General features: G+C 30.3%; 1 long non-coding RNA gene across 1 annotated transcript; it reads right to left on the bottom strand.

Moving 5' to 3' along the window:
- Nucleotides 1-6,477: 6,477 nt before the first annotated feature.
- On the bottom strand, nt 6,478-7,259 carry LOC105770873 (uncharacterized). Its single transcript, XR_001126326.2, has 2 exons — nt 7,121-7,259; nt 6,478-6,808 (listed from the first exon to the last, which is right to left on the bottom strand). It is a non-coding gene; the product is annotated as an uncharacterized LOC105770873 (long non-coding RNA).
- Between the last annotated feature and the right edge of the window lie 11,088 nt (nt 7,260-18,347).

The raw sequence follows: 18,347 nt of genomic DNA on the forward strand, positions 1-18,347 counted from the left end.
CAAACCTCAATTTGTCGATTTTGTTTTAATGCTCAGGTAGTGCGTCAGAGTTTGTCCACTTGGATGGAAATTCCATATTTAATTGTTTTTATCTTGACTGCAATTCCATATCTAAATTTTAACTAAACAGCTTTTGGATGTTTTTACCAAATTTGGATGGCGAAACATTTGTTTTGGCCCATTTTTTAAATAAAATGAAATTAAAGAAAGATAAGCTTTGGCCCATTTTCCTATAATCTATAATATAGAAAAAATTCGCTAAACTTATCCCTCAAACTTTTCATTGATCTATTTTTTTCCATTGGGGTTCAATCCAAATTACGATGTCATTTTCTTGTTCCTGAATGAGTTTCATCAATTTTTTATTCAATTTTTTTAGGTTTATGTTCTACTCCAAGTAAATATCCGTCCGATTTTGATTTGCGCATATTCCTTTTTCTTTCATGTTTTTTGTCAAATATTCAACGTATTTTTCATATTATTTGATTGATTAATAGTTTGAAATCGTTCTTGAAAATTGTTATTCAGGTTCTTAAATTTGTTTAAAATTTTAAATTAGTAAAGATAAAATTATACTTTGGTCCCTTAAAATTATAAAATTTGATTTAATCCTTTAAAATCAAAATTCTTACAAAATAAATTATATTATGAAAGTATTTTTATTTTTATTTATAAAACCCAATAACAATCAAAATTTGAACTTCAGATAATGCATACTTAAATTTCATTTGATTGTTATGTAAATTTTAATAAATATGTTTTTTACATAATGGTTTTTTCTTTCACAAATTCTACATCTACAAAGCGGAGTTTAAAAATAAAATTCAAATCAACAAAATTCATATTTCAAATTTTAAGAATCACTTTTAACTTTCTAAAATTTCTATACAAGTGAATTTCTTCCATAAAACCATTACTCATACGCACCTTAAAATGGCATTGTATCATAAAAAATAAAATACTTAACAATTGAAAGCTCATTGTTTTTATCTGTTAGTTATTTATTTCATTGTGATTGAACGAAGTAATCACTGGTAATACAATAGATATGAACATTAGAAAATGATTCACCTACATTTGCAATGCCTTACTCAAAGAGTAATCTACCATCAACAAAAAGTATAAGTGAACTCACTCACCAAATTGCAACATCTTCCTCTCAAAAGCTTAGATGTAAACTAGTTGACTCAATCCAATTCACTTACTCCTAATTGAACAAGTAATGTGCTCTCTAATTCTTGTTGTAACCTAAACAAGCCATTCAATGTAAATACAAAATAGGCTTGTTGAAGTACAATCATTAATTCCTCTAAAATAGCCATTTAAAAAGGTTTCCAAATAATTAACTTACGGAAAAAATCCTCTCAACATCAAACTCCTTTTAAGATTATATCCTTTTTCAAGAGAACTTCAACTCTATTAAAAGTTTAAATCTAATCCTTACTTGGCTTGATTCTTTCACATAAAGTCTTCACTATTATGCTGCTAACTATCCTCGAAAACTAGCAATCAACGGTCCAAGTAAAATTGGTCCATCAAATAATGTGAGTTATAATGTTTGCAACTGGCGTTGTGGCTGGCAGATATAACGGACACTAATAATCTCTTTCTTTGGTATTTTTGAATAAAAAACTTAGCAGCGGATGACACACTCAATGCTCCTCCCCCTTAAACCATACACTCAACAATGAATTTAAGTAGTGGAATCAACTATTAATTCAAAGTAACGACAACATTAACAGTTAAAACAATAAATAGAAAAATATCATGGTAAAGTTAGGAAATTACTAAGTAACAATCTAAGGACATTTCACCATCACATACAAGTCCGAAAATATCAGTATAAAATTTAAAAAAGAACAAAATTTAAAAGCAAACTTCAGTTCAAGTTTAGCAGCAAAAAAAGAACTTTCCATCAGCATCAGTAGCAACTATATTTGTTAATGTAAGTTTTTAAAGTGGTCTAGTTTGTGCCAATCAAAAGTGGCTACTTCCATCGTTCCTATGACTACTTGTTACTTGCTATATTTGGAGTTGGCAATTTATCAAAACAAAATCTTTAGGCTTTGAATAATGTTGATATTTTGGAGATATGAAAGCCCAACTTTGAAGACAAAACCTTTTAAAGAACGAATTGGATTTGATCAAATCAAACAATTAAACCCCTTGGATTTCAGAAAACAAATTGGGTATATCTCCTTGAAGATACCATTGCAGAATAAGTCTACATCAATTCACTTTACATTTGAATTTATTAGTATATTGCCTTTTGTTCTTTTGTAGCTGCTATTATTAAGGGGTTGGATTGTAATTGATCTTTACTATGTTAGCAAGTCTTGAAAATATCTATTTATTGAATGATTTGTTTAGGTCTTGTATGAGAACTTAGAGAGCACTTTATTATTCATTAAGGAACATATTTTGTGTTGCACTTACGTTAGTGAAATAAACAGTAATGTAAAATATTGATTTAAATCACAACATATATATATATATATATATATATATATATATATATAAACTAAAAAAACAGAAATTGGAAATAAAACTTGATCGAAATTGTGAACTCATAGGAAGGCAGAAATTCGACTGGTAGTTGAGGCATGTTTTCACAGTTTCCTTAAGACAGATTCTGCCAATCCTTTGGTGCTGGAGAAATGTTGGTCGACTGTCTCCCAGGATACAACAACGAGATGAGCACAGCAGTAACACGGCTATAATGATCAACGAACTGTAGCCTAGCTTTCTTCTATCACCGATAATCGGTTCAAAATATGTAGGGAAAAGATCTCGAAGTTTTTGCAAGAAAAATAGAGAAAAATTCAATGTATCTTTTTCCTGCAGATTATTTCAGTTTTGGAAATTTTGACTAATGGAGTCATTAACGTCCGTAAATTAAGGAGCCATTAACCTCAATTTAATATTTGTCCTTTTAATTCCAAACAGAATTTGAAGAGATAAGCTCTGTTGATGAAAAATAAAATTATGTATTGGGTTAAAATATCTGTGCAAGCTAAAAAAGGGATAGACTAGTTTAGACATTTCGCATCTCCCACTTTTGGCGGGTGCACCTTTGGTGCAAACCTCTAGTCCCAACAAGATTGGATTTGAACTCCTTTGCATGTGAGGAAAAACACTAGTTTAGTCATTCAATAACCATCAAGTTGGTTCATATATATAAACATATTCTACACTTGATATCTAACCAATGTGGGACTAAGCTTTCCATTTTCCTTAACATAATTCACAAGTTACTTTGAGCATCAATTTCTCATTCACTACTCAACCATTTTGAGCATATGATATACCGTTGTAAAGGTCACATGGGGTAGAATATAAAACCATAATTTTATGATTCAAATCTCCACCTTTATTAATCAAGAATATGACTCAAAGCTTCAAAAAATCTATTTTTTCCAATATTTTGTGAGTACATTTGAGAGTAAATAGTTTGTGTTTACAAATATACTTTTAGGGAGAGAATTTAGAGGTGCGTGTTCTAGTCTTTATGTACAAAAGCGAGGTCTTTATACTTGGAGGATGAGAAGACTTGATTCAATTACCGTATTGTGGATTAAAGATAGTAAAATTGCTCACTGAGCTAGGCTCCATAGACATAGGGAAATCAAATTGTGTAAACAATTCTTTGTTTCTTTTGTTTACTCTATTTTAGTTGTTAATCGTTGTTGCAACCGAAGCAGCCATTACAGTCGAGCACTTCCATTCAAACAATTAGTTTCGAAAGAAATTAGAAATTGTAGCTTCCCACAACATCTGGAGCCAACCAACCAGAATACTCTCCATATTCCTCGAGTTCATTCTTACCCTTTTTTAATTCAAGAATGTCAAGTGCATTCACTATTATTGAGCAAGAAATTCTAACTAATATCGATGAGCGTTAATCCTCTAGCTGTGAAGTATCTCTAGCTAATTCTCTTGATACTAGATGCTCTTGTCAAGGCATGCCAACTTTTTATTCAAATGTTGGCTTGACAGATATTTCAAGCCCCAGGGCTTATGCAGGGCCAAGACTCTCAAACAACCCCAGGGCCAGGCCTACTTCTCTAACACCTTATTTCAAAGAAAAATCTTTGATGCCATAAGCTATGGCTCCAGTCCTTGCCATTGTCATCAGCTTATGCAAAAAATGATCATCGACGTCGTCCCCCCCTTCCTCCTCCTCCCATCACCGCCACCAAAATATAGTTAGTATTAAAAGAGTCCAACAACAAAAAAATCAGTGAAGAAAGCCATAAACAATAGCAAACCAGACAAGCTAGCCAAACTCTTGAACTTACGGAAGCAAAAAGTGATGTTGAGACTGCAAAAAAGTGCAAGCTTTGGAGGAGTTGAAGTGCTTGATTAAGGAATGTATATTACCTTTTAATTATGAGAAAAATTAGAAAAAAAGAATGATTACATGGCATGATTGGTCATCTTTCCGTTTAGGAGAAAACAACATAGTGACCAGTTGAGCAATTTAACTAACGATAGTGATTAAATTAACAATTTTTTGAAGTGATCAAAAGAAATCATATTTTAGGATGATTAATAGGTAATTTACCTAATAATCAAATACTTTAATTAAAAAGTAATAAGATTCTATTTATATTGCTTTCACAGTGAACTTTTCTTTGTATGTTCACCGCAAGTTGGAATATCTATTTAAATATAGGTCCAAAATTGACACGTGTGAATTTTTCTTTTTTCTATTTAATATGAAAATATTTAAATATTATTTTGCTCCTTTTCCTATGCCTACAATTAAGATTTAATTTTATATTTGAATTTATACAATTTGGTCCCTACTTTTTATATGGTTTCCTTTTACATCACACTCAAACCATGATCCCTTGATCTCTTTTTCATTTTACAAAAATAATTAAATTTCAATTTTGTTCCTCTAATATGTCTAAATTTGAGATTTGATCTCTATACTTTAATTTTAACATAAATTGATCCCTATATTTTTATAATATTTTAATTAGTCCACATAGTTAATATTATTAACTTTTTTTATTAAAACATTACATAGTTATATATATAATTTGATTACCCTAAGAGTCTTAGAAACTAACATATGATTTACAATTTCTTTTAGGTTTGCGTATGTCTTACCTTTTTATTTTTGCAATTTTTAAAAATGATTAAATTTCAATTTTGGTCTCTCTATTATGCTTAAATTTGATATTTAGTGGCACACTTTAATTTCTAATGTAATTTGGTCCTTGTATTTTTATATTGTTATTAACTAGTCCAAATAGTTAATATCAACAATTTTTCGATTACATTATGTGATTATATATAATTTGAATGTCCTAAGGGTCTTAGAGATGGATACGTAGCTTTCTATTTCTTTTAGGTTTTCCTTGTTGCATTTTCTTTTACATTATAAGATAATGATCAAACTTCAATTTTAGCCTTATACTATCTTTGAAACTTGGGATTTGAACTATATAATTTATTTTTTATACAATTTGATTTTTCTACTTTTATAATGTCATTAGTTAGTCTAAATATTTAATATTGTTAACTATTTTAATAAAATTGTTGACGTGAAATGGAACAATATTTCAACAAAAAATTTATTTTATCATGATGAGTTCAAATAAATATTTTTAAAAGAAAATTTTCATATAAACGTTTTAATATTATTTTTATTGTTACATAATTATTACCAAGTGAACTTTTTAATTTTAAAATATCACATCAGTGAATTTAATAAATAATTTAACCATGACAACAATTGGATTTGAATTTTAAAACTAAAAGGTAGGATTAGGATATATTTTAACCTTTAAATTCATACACCATAATTTGACACTAACAAATAATCAATTCAATGCAAATCGAGAGAATGATAAATGAAAGTAAGAAAAAAAAGGATTGGGGTGGCCAGCTTAGACCCTAACTTCCATTTATAATCCATCCACTGTTCCACTTGTCAAATACTCATCCTCATTATATCGGTGCGAAACATGATATATTTTGTTATTGGAATAAATACCAAAATTATATATAAGTTTTGATACAATTTGTAATATTATACATTAAATTTAATTTGGTGTATTTGTATACATCAAGTTTTAATTTTAGTTCAATTTTCATATTTCATTAATCCGTTATCTATATAGCACAAATTTTCATCAAGTTATGTGTAAATTGTTGATATGAAATTTTATTAAATTAAAAACAAACAAATAAATTTAAATCATTTTCACCTAAATTAAAAAAAATAAGCACACTTGGGAAGAGGGTTTCTTATTTCCCTCAAGAATTTTTTTTAATCTAGTAGGAAATAATTTAAATTTATTAATTTTTAACTTAATAAAATGCCATATCGACAATTTATTTATGACTTAATGGAACATTACGTTACATAAATAATGAGGTTAGTGAAATGTGAAAATTTAACTAAAATTAAAATTTGATATATACTGTAATAACCCATTTTGCCCGGCCCAATAAATACCAAAAAATAAATTAAATTAAAACATCCACTATTAACAGCCTAGTTTTTATAAATATTAAAATCAAACCAAAAACCTAAAAAAAAAATGTCCATTTACAGACTCAAAGCCCAATTCAGTCCTTAACCCAAATACTAAACCTAAACCCAAATTACTAGCCCAAAATCAAGCCCAAATACCCGCAGCCCAAAACAGAGAAAATCAGCAGCAGGGAACCCTAGAACCTCCAGCGCCGCAGCAAAGCCAGGCCTCCTCCTCCTCGCACGTGTTGCGCCTGCATGCGTGTTGTGCCTCCGCGCCAAATACACGCGAGCCTCCACGTCCACTGCTCCGTACGCCTGCAACAAACAAAACGAACAAAGCAGCAGGAAAAAATGAAAAAATAGCAGAGAGGGCAGAAAAAAAAAATGTATTTTGATTTATTTTTCTTTTGGATCCGGCTATATAAAAAGCCATTTTTCTGTATTTGAAGGGGGAACCCACGCATACGATCACAATATATCAATAGAATGAATCAAAAACAAAGTTTTTTTGAGTTTTGAGAAGGTGATTCACCATTTTTGTTTTGTTTTTTTTTTTCTGCGTTTCTCTATTATTTTTCTTTGCTTCTTTCTATTTGCTATACAAAAAGAAAAAGAGAAGGATCTTACCTGTGATATCACGCCGTAGGAATCCTCGTCTACTCTGTTCCGATCGGATTAGACGGGGAATCTGGGATTTGAAACGGCGAAAGATGGAGGGGAGAGCCTTAGGGCGTTTTATCTTCCATATTGCTGCGGCTAAGGCTTTGATTTAGTTTAAGAATGACTAAAGATCAATTAGGTTTTTTAGTTTGAATAGGATTTCTGAAACGACACTGTTTGAGCCTTATCCCACGGTTCCAAAACGGTGTCGAATCGGCCTGACTCGCGTGGTGACCCAAGCCCGAGGGAAGGATCTGTGCATTTTTACTCGATGGTCTATTTGCGCAATCAGTCCTCCATTGTTTTGTATTGTTCTAATTTGATTTTCTGCAATTTTTCGATTCATACTATATAGTTTACTCTGGTTTCAATTTGGTTTATTGTTAAACGGCGACGTTTTCATTACTTGAATTTGAATTCTTGAATTTTTGCGTTTAATTGTTGTATTAGTCCTTATGCTTTCGATTGATTGCAAATTTAGTCTTCTAGGTGCTATATTTTCGATTTAATCATTTTTTATTTTATTTTTATTTCTCTTTAGTCATAATGTTTTGTTAAATTTCATAAATATTATTGACTCTTATAGTGAATATATTAAAGAAAATTTCATTCAAATTTAGTTTTATATATAACATAATGTAAAATTAACTTAGTATTTTTTATGTTTATTTTAATAAATTTTAAATATTAGGATTAACATTGTTTTTAAATATTTTTATTATAATTTTAAGGTACAACACATCGTTATTTAAAATTATTATTAACATGTTTAGAGTTTATTAACATTGTTTTAAAATTTATCCTTTTATTTTTAAACTTTATATCATTATATGTTTCATTATCTATATGTAAAAATGTTTTTTTATAATAATTTGACATACTTTGAACATATTTTAGTAACTCATTTTGTGTTATAACTTAATTTTCTTTTGATATAATGTTTTGAATGCTACTATATGTGCTATTAAATTATTTTAAAAATATATATTATTATTTTGATGTTTTATATTATTATGATTATAAATTTCAAGTATTTTTATATCTAGATATGTACTTTAAGTCAATTTGAGTTATATATAATTTATTTCTTTCAAAACCTATCTCGGTGATTACTTTTTTAAATCATATATGTATTAAAATTTTACATGGTTATTTTATATGTGTTATTTGAGGTAAATTAATAAATGTATTGCTTGTTTCAAATTTATTTTACATATTATTATTTCATAATGTTATTCTTTTGTTTCAAGTCTATTTTGAGTTCATGTGTAAATGTTTCAACTTAATAATGTTGTTATTAATAAATGTTGTTGTATTTAATTCATTTGATATTTGACAATTAGGATTGATATTTGCATAATATGATAAAAATTGTTGTAGCCATTTTGTTTGAATTTATTCTTTGTTTATTTTTCCTCAATATGTATCTAGATTATGAATTGTATCTTATACATTATGTATTGCTATTCAATCGGGTTTCATTTGTAAAAATTGTATTTTATTAAAGCACTACAATCATGCTATTTCATAATCTTCAAAAGAAAGGCTTGGTGTTCATCGTTTTCGATTGGATTGTGCCCTAACTTACTGGGTTTCAATTCTTTTTCATGAATTTAGATGGCCAAGTACTTATTTTGTTAAAACCATTCAATTTCAAAATAAAATTTTTGAGATTTCAAGATGTCGGATCCTAACTTACTGGATATGATATTTTGTTATCTCGATTTTAAAATAAAGGAAATATTTGATGTTTAAGAATTTCGTGAAATTAAACCCTAACTTATTGGGTTTTAGTTTGTCGTTTGACCCAAATAATCAAATATCCTTCTCAAAATGCAGAGGTTTTAAAAGTCAAGAGATGAATTTAATTTTGAGGATTTAAAATGTTGCACTCTAACTTTTTGAGTGTGACGGTTTATTTCTTTGAAATAAGTGAATCTCATCGTCCAATTCATTTTACTCAAATTTTATTTTCAAAGGATCGTATTTTAAAATCTTTTCAAAGTTTCGACACTAAGACATTAAACAATCGATTCGGTACCAATTTTGGGCGTTACGAGGGTGCTAACCCTTCCTCGTGCGTAACCAACTCCTGGACCTATTTTCTCAAATCTTGCAGACCTAAAATTTATTTTTAATGGTGAACCGATTACACCTTAATAAAAGATCGGTGGCGACTCCATTTCAATTTTTAAAAGTCGATTTCCATTTTTTTTCAAATAAAAAGTGGTTTCGACATATACAAATACACCAAATTAAAGTTGACGTATAGCATTGCAAATTATATCAAAGTTCATGTATAATTTTAATATTTATCCCTACCTTATTCCCAAAAGAAAATGGTATATTACCTATCTATACTATATGTAATTAAACTTAACAAATATTAATTTATCCCATTTGTATTTCATCCAACTTAGCTATCATTTATTTTTGGAATAAGTCTCAAAACTATACATAAACTATGGTTTAATGTGCAATTGTATACATAAAATTTTGATTGGATCCAATTCTTATAAATTATTGATATAACATCATTTTATGTTTATATATTACATACATAAATAATTATATTGATCCAATATAAAAATAAATCGATGTATTTATTTCTTTAAATGTGTATGATTAAATCAAAATTAAAGTTCCAAGTATACATGTATAATTGCACCAAATTAAAGTTCATATATACAATTGTATATTAAATTAAAGTTCATGTATAATTTAGAGATTTATCCCTTTATTTTTAATACAAGATATAGTCAAAACCATAAATAATTAGTATTGATGATACTGGGTTAAATTAAAATTTCTGCAATTTGGATGGTGAATTATATCAAAGTCTACTTGAAATAGAAATTACCATCCATAGGAATGACACCATCAACTTTTGAATTTTGAATTCTATACTGAAATTTGCAAGGTTTTGATAATTAAATCGCTGATTTATGAGCAAAGAGACTCAAATAATTAAATACCTAAATTAACAACAATTATAAGATTTTATGTGTTTTTAATCAATTATAAAAGGAGAGTAATAGTGCGATTAATAATAGTGCGATTAAGAGTCAACCCATAAAATTTTAAGATTTTATGCTTTTTCAAGATGTATTTTTTTAAATATATTATAAACGTTTACTGCAAGTTGGATATGGCAAATTTAATTTATATATGAAATGAAATGGAAGTCAGTGAAGCCAATAGATTTGGGTCGCTAGCTTAGACTCACGCTTCCATTCATAATCCATACCATTCGCTTTCCATGTACTCCTAGTTATGCGAGTGCAGCTTTATATATATATATATATATATATATATATATATCGGTGCGAGTTGGTTTTATTTAATATATTTTAATTATTTATTTTAATTTAAAATATTAATTAATAGTATTAATTTTATTAATTCATAAATATTTTTTTACAAATTTTGAGAAAATAACAATTAATAATATAAGTTTTTGAAAAATGTTTATTTTGTATAGTATTTTAAAATATTTTAAAATTTATTTTAATTATTAAAATAAAATGTAATGTATTATTAATTTACAAAATTCTTTTAGATTTATGTTTTAGGAAGAAAATTTATAGAAAGCAATTTCTTTTATTTGAAAGAATAATTAAAATGTTTATTAAAAGTGATGATGTAAAATAAAAGATGTTTTTAAATTTATTTTATAGAAATTTTTATAGAAAAATAATTTAAAATGTTTATAAAATTATTAAAATTAAAAATTATAGAAAAATGTTTTTAAATTGACTTTGTAAAATAGTTTACAACATAATGGTGGGTCTTAGTTAATTTTGTAAAATTACAATTAATGAAGTATTAAACAATAATAGTTATCACTTGTCAAAATGATAACTAATCCACCTAAGCTACTTTCCTTCTTTGTTTTAAACCTTTGCTATAGATAATATATATAATATGATATATAATATACGATATGATATTGATTTAAATTACTATGTAATTAATGAGAAAATATTAGGAAAATATTGGTGAAATGTCAAAATTAGTATGTAACCAGTGACAAAAGAATATTGCTTTAAATTACTTTTATCGATTTTTTTAATTAAGTTGTTTAAAAAAAACTAATGTATTTGTAAACTAATGTACTTATTCAAATCCTTAGGGATCGTAAGAACAAAGTGATAGCTTTATCACAAGCTTCATACATAGATAAGATACTGAAACGTTTTACTGTAACTGATTCGAAAAAGGGTACACAACCTTCTATATTGAGCTTCTATCTTACTTTAGAGGACTGTCCGAAGACAACCGAAGAAAGAAAGTATATGAGAAAGGTTCCTTATGCTTTTGTAGTAGGAAGTTTTATATATGTGATGTTATACACATATCCAGATATTGTTGTGCAGTAGGATTGTTGAGCCGATATCAAGCAAATCCAAGTCCAAGGCATTGGTAGACAGTTAAGCATATATTCAAGTATTTATAGAGAAAGAGAGATTAAATTCTTGTATATTTCGAAGAAGACCTAACTCCTAGATTCTAACTTTCAAACGTTTCAATATTCGAGGAAATCAACATCATGCTGTGATTTTGTATTGGGCGACAGAGCCATGTGTGGAGAAGTGTCAAGCAAGATTGTACTATTGACTCCAATTTAGAGAACGAATATGTGGCTGCTTCTGAGGCAACAAAAAAAGCAGACTGACTTTGGAAGTTCTTTACAAATCTTGAGGTTATTCCTGGTATAGAAAAAGCTATCACAATATATTGTGATAAAAACACGGCAATAGCAAACACCAAAGAAACCAGAAACCACCAACAGACAAAACACATCGATAGACAATATCATATAATACAAGAGGCAATGGCAAAAGAATAGTGGATGTAGTCAAAGTTGCATTTGAGGACAATCTTGTAGATTCGTTTACTGAGACTTTAGTGCCCAGGAGTTTTGAGAAACATGTAAAGGCTAAGGGAAATGCAGAATATGTCTTATCCTCTTCACTAAGGCAAGTGGGAGACTATTGGGATCTAGTGCCCTTAGTGTAGTGGTATCGTCAAAATGTACTTGTAATTTTTCAAATAGATTGGTTTTATAAAATTCCATCATAATTATTAATATATTTTGAATAATGTCCTCAATGATTTTTTCACGCAAAGCAAAATGAAAGCAAATATTAGCTCACTAATTATCTAATGTTTAACTAATATTAAGTTGCATTATGTGGTTGATCATAATGCGAGAAGAGAACTTATATTATTAGATAATCTAAAATATTCATAGTCTAATTGAAATTGACAGAGTCGATCAAAAGACTATTATGTCATCTATCAAGTCCAATTAAGGAGATACATTGTCTTGGGTATTGGAGCGGATGACTCCAGAAGATAAAGACATAGGTGTGACTATATGGATTGATAGTGTATCAGACATGACCTGAGTAGAATAAATCCTAGATTCATTTTTGGATTTATTCACTTGTAATATTCATAGTGTTGCTTACCTCAATCGTCGGTAAGTGAAAACTATGTGTGCATGACTTATATACTTTGATGTATTAAAGCCTGAGTTTAATAAGTAATAGAGCCGAAAGCTGGAACATTGGGTATATGACTTTTGCATGACATAGTTTTACTTAAAATATGGAATTCATAGCCCAATATAGGATAAATGATATCTTCTCATCGACACTACATGATAGATGGAAAAGTAAAATGGACACAGGTCATTTGTCTATAACAAATGATTTAATTAATATTCATTAGTAGTGTCATTTTTGGAATCATATGTTAAATTCTTAAACTTGGTTTTCTTTGTTAGGGGTGTTTGATCTTATGAGTTGTATTCTTCTAGGTGAGGATCAGGAGAATTAAGCGGTGCACCTTTCTTTAGCTTCGTGAGTGCATTGAAACCTCTACCGCTAAGTGTAAGTGTTTGAACGCCTATGTTTAAGGGATGGTTTTATTAATTTGGTAGTGAGGTTCAAGCGTTCAATTTCAAATGAATGTTTTGTCAAGTAGGGGCAGATTCTCGTGTTTATTTGCTAACCCAATAAGTTGGCTGTCGTATGTAGGATCTAGACTTGTTGTTCTGTTGGCATTTTGTTATAGTTAGGTGTGTGACTCTAAACCCGATTAATCTGTGAATTGCACGAAAATGAAACCTCACTTTCGACTCCACACGATCATGTGTCTAGCCGTGTACCAAACCATGTGAGCCACACTGGCATGTGAGCCCATTTTGAGTAAGTTTAGTTAGGTTTATGTGCCAAAATGCGTTCTAAGGTCAGCAATTCTGTGGGTGTTGATATGTGATATGTATATGGTGCATTAAAGGGAAAATTTGTTGTACTGATACGTTCGCCTATTTTCTAAAAGCATGCTAGACATAAAAACTGTAAATTTAATATGTAACCTATGTGTAACATTAGCATATTTCTATTCTATTGAGCATATAAGAGCAAGATTATTTTGATTGCACCCGGATATGTATTATGTTTCTAAATATGCATTGGGCTGGGATATAGTTATGTGATGGAGGAAGCGTGATTCTGGTAATTTAAGTGCACTATATAAATCTAGCAAAATTTTTGCAATTTATTTCTGGCAGCACAGTGCACACTATTTGAGTGGCATACGACCACATTTTAGTGTGATGGGTGGATGGGTTCTAATACCCCTAACTGGTGTAATTGGATAGACGGGGCTAGTGTGTAGCGAATCGGGGTAGGATTATTTTGTATGGTTTTGCCATGCTAAGCATTTTGAAATTTCTAGTCTGTCTGATCTGATATATGCATCTAAGCATGATTCTGTTATGTGATTTTGCTTGTGGTCCAAGGCACACACTGAGCTTTTTAGCTCACCTTGTTTGTTTAATTTTTCAGGTAACCCTCAGACTTAGAATTTGGTGGCGCTCAAGAGCTCGGTTTAGTTTTTTCGTATAAAACTTATTCAATAACTCTTAGTTTAAGCTTTATGGACTTTTGGACTATTGGACCGCTTTTCGGACTTTAATTTTGGTTTTTGGGATTTGTTAAGTATTTTAATTAGTTGTTCTAAAATTCAGCATGTTTTCTGACGATTAAAACCCTAACCTCTGATTTTCATGGCTAAACAAGCCTAAGAAACTTTCCGCTGCAAAGCTTTAACTAGAAATTCACAATTTTACAAAACAAGTAAATAAAGTTGCTAGCATGATTTTTTAAATAAATTGAGTTTTATAAGACAACATTTCAAAATCCTCACACACGCCTTTCTTTTGACAAATGTTCTTACCAAAGGAATAAAGAAAGTTTTATAAAAATTTTAATTTTCGATTTCAGAATAAGATACGTTTGAAAACAAATTATCAAAGTTTCAATTTATTAATGTAACCTTCAAAATCCAGCCATAACGTGTGGGTCGGGTTTGGGGTGTTACAAATAGATTGTATATAACACTATCTACGATGAATATGTTTCTCTCCATGCACAAAAGATGATTTAGAGATTAAATTAATTTCTTCAAATTATTATTTAATTAATTGTAATTATATAATTGAAGTTTGAAGTGGAAATTAAATTAACTAGTTAAATAAATTTATTTACTCATGGATTCAAATACAGTAAAGTCATCATGATTTTAACTAAATTAGAATTGAGTTGAGGAAGTAATTTAATTAAGTTAATTAATTAATTAATATTTTAGGAATAGAAAATCAATTTTTGAGTTGGTAAAATTGTATGAGTCGATTAAAGACCAAACGACACATAGTTGTACTCGATATGCTAAACAGGCTAAATAGGCTGCAAGGGGCGACAACCCTAGGGTTGCTGGGAAATGTTCCCATATTGTAGTAAACATGTAATTGTTTTCTATGTATTTGAAAGATAACTAAAGAAATAAAATTAATTTCACATTTCACTGTTATATCTTTTGTGTTTGTCTTTCATGTTCTGTATACATAGCAAATTTGTGACAAGAAAATATTAGCTCATTGATTATCTAAGTTCAAACTGATGATAAGTGGCACTGTAAGAACGTTTACATTACGAGAAAGACAACTTACTTCAGTAGATAATATAAACGAGTTGTAACGCCCCAAAAATCTAAGTATTTAATTTTTGCATGATTTGACACTGATTGCTTGTTTGCTTTAATGGCTAAGTGATTTGGGTGTTTATGGGAGTGTTTAAGGAGCCTTTAATTCTTTCTTTCTTTCTTTCTTTCGTTTATCAGCTTTTGATTCTCCATCCCTTTTTCTTTCTTTTATCATCTAGCCGAATATTCCCTTTTGATTGTATCATTCTCTGCGCCAAGCTTTTCTCCACTATTTCTTGTTGTTTCCAGTGCTACAAGTGTTTCTGACTATCGGTAAAGTGTTTATACTCTTCACTTTTGATTAAACATCTTCTCTTCTCTTCTTCTTCTTAAGATCGAATACTTTTCTTTTTATTCTTTTATTACTGACTATTGATCCGTCCTTTTAAGGTGTTACTCGTTGCGATTTTAGGGTTTCCTTCGAGGAGTGGTGGATTGTATATGGTTTGAAGTAGTCGTAACCCTTGTCCTCAACGTTCAAACAAGGTAATATGCTACCTCACTTTTGGGGTTTAGGCTGTATGCTGACTATGTTTCTTTAGGATTTCGTTCGCAGTTTGAGGCTACTTATATGGCCTAACTTAGTTTGAGGCTACTTATATAGTCTTGGAGGAGTAAAGTTACCCTCTTACAAGCAAGATAAGGATGGTGTTTTGGATTTAGTGTCAATAAGAAGGTGTTTTACCCTAATGATTAAAGGACTAACTTTGGGTCTTGATTGAATCTAGGTTAGGGTACGTGGAGATTTGCGCTCTTCTTGTAAGCAGGTGTGTAAACACCCCATTACAATCGTAAAATAGAAAAAAGCCGAAAAGCTAAAAATACGATGTTTGAGACCATACAGGCATACGGTCGCTCATGTGGTAAGCCCAACTCGTGAAACATGGGCGATAGACTGTAGAGGCCTCTATGAACATTTTCATGGACTTAGGCCATAATGGGCCACCTTGGGTCGAAATGGACCGTGTGGGCTCAATGGGCTCGTGGGCCCTACACGGATAAAATCCAAGAATTGTGGCAAATACGGGACTTGGCATTATAGATCCCTTAGTTGTGGTGAATTCTGGGTTGAACGGGCCGTACAAACGTGTGGGCCCACTTGGGCCTATTTATACTATTTTGACCATTTAGGTTATTTGAGTCGTTCGAGGCGATTGCAAACTTTTCGAAAGGTCAATAAATGATTGAAATACCCCTATAGGGTAAAATGACCGAAATACCCCTATAGGGTAAGATGATCAAGATACCCCCATAGGGTAAAATCATCGAAATACCCTCATAGGGTAAGATGGCCGAAATCCCCTCATAGGGTAAAATGACTGTTATACCCCTAAGAGATGAAATGATTGATGTGGCTCTATGTTATGTATAACTGATTTGCTCTATGATATGTATGATTATGATTGAGTATGACATTCTGCATACACCTATGATTTATGACATGACATATTGCATGGAGTTGGGATATTGTTATGAAGGAAGTATATATTATCGCAACTTTGTTGCGATATCATATCTTGGCGACTTTCTTTGTGATATTGTTACTCATGACTTTGTTACGATACTATTACCAGTAGCTTTGCTGCGATATTGGTGTATTGGTTGCATGGGTCGATTTTATCCCACATGGTGTGTTGGTGGTACGGAGTGGTGTGTTGGCTGGATTGGGATGGGTTGCATTATTGTACTGTACTATTACTGTATTGGGCTAAGGCCCACACTATACTGTTACTGAATAGGGCTTAGGCCCAAACTGTTACTGCATGTTGTAAATTATTTGACTGATAGGGGATTACACACTGAGTTTTCGTGAACTCACTTTTTTCTATTTAACTGTACAGCTAATCCCCAGCCTTAGGCGATTTGGTGCTGTGAGGGACTCGGAGGTGACCACACAACTGCAGCTGTGCTACACTTGCTTTTATTTAAATTTAAAGTTTATATTGGGTTTTTTCTATGTAATAAGGCCTTTAAGTTTGATTAAATTTTTAATTGGGGTTTTAATTACTTATTTTAAACTGCTAGTTTAGGAGATGACGATCTTTCAAATTAATTACTGTTTTCAAAGACACAAAATTTAAACTATAGAGTTTCAAAAGCTTCCGCGATTTTTAGATCAACTTATTATAACAAAAGCAGACAACGAAGCAATCGTTTTGGCTAGATGTTTTGTTAAACATTAACAAAGAGGTTTTTAAATTTGAAAATGAATTTTTACCAACAAGTCCAATTTTCGAAAGACACTTCAATGTGACATGCCAGATTTGACAATAACGTCTAGGCCGAGTTTGGGATGTTACACGAGTTCGTAATCTCATAAAAGAATCAAAGTGAGTGTTTGATTCAAATACTTAGAAGGATTATTATGTCATCTACAATTTCAATTAGAGAGATGGCTAGTCTTGGCTATCAGAGCATTTGACTCCATAAGTAGAGACATAGATGTAATCATTGGAAGAATGATACTTAGATTGGACCCAAGTTGAATCAATGCTGAATTTATTTATGAATTAATTCACTTTTTACATTCATGGTGTGATTTACCTAAATCTTGAGTTAGTCGCTGACCATGTGTATGCAACTCATGTGCTTTGATATAAGTGGAGGCTTATGCTCTAAAGATGATCGAGCCCATAACCGGTATGTTGGGTACATGACTTGTGTATAGCATGGATTTACTAGCAACGATGGAATTCATAGCTCGATTAAAGAGTTAACGGTATCCTCTCATTGGCATTGTGTGGATTGATAAATATGGAATGTGACACTACGGGTTGCTTGTTCTCTAACGAACAATTTATCACAATCATTTGTTGAAAGTGATCATATTAATTATTTAGAAGACAAAATGTTGACAATGAGATAAAATAAGATTGTATTGAGTGAATGGATTTAACTCAAAGAAATGAAGGATATCATATGAGGGTAACATACACATGACGAGGTCATTAAACAAAGCAGCTGGATAAATTGCTTTCGTAAAGAGTAAACAATAAAGAGTTTTCAATCATGGTACTTCTTGTAGACTGACTCTATGGTTAAGTAAATTGTGAATTACCGAAATGATGCTTCTGAACATAATTGCAATTACTATAGTCTAATTGTATATATCTGATTGGTCCATCTGTTAGCTCAACAAAAG

Source organism: Gossypium raimondii, chromosome 7, assembly GCF_025698545.1.
Source record: "Gossypium raimondii isolate GPD5lz chromosome 7, ASM2569854v1, whole genome shotgun sequence".
Taxonomy (NCBI): Eukaryota; Viridiplantae; Streptophyta; class Magnoliopsida; order Malvales; family Malvaceae; genus Gossypium; species Gossypium raimondii.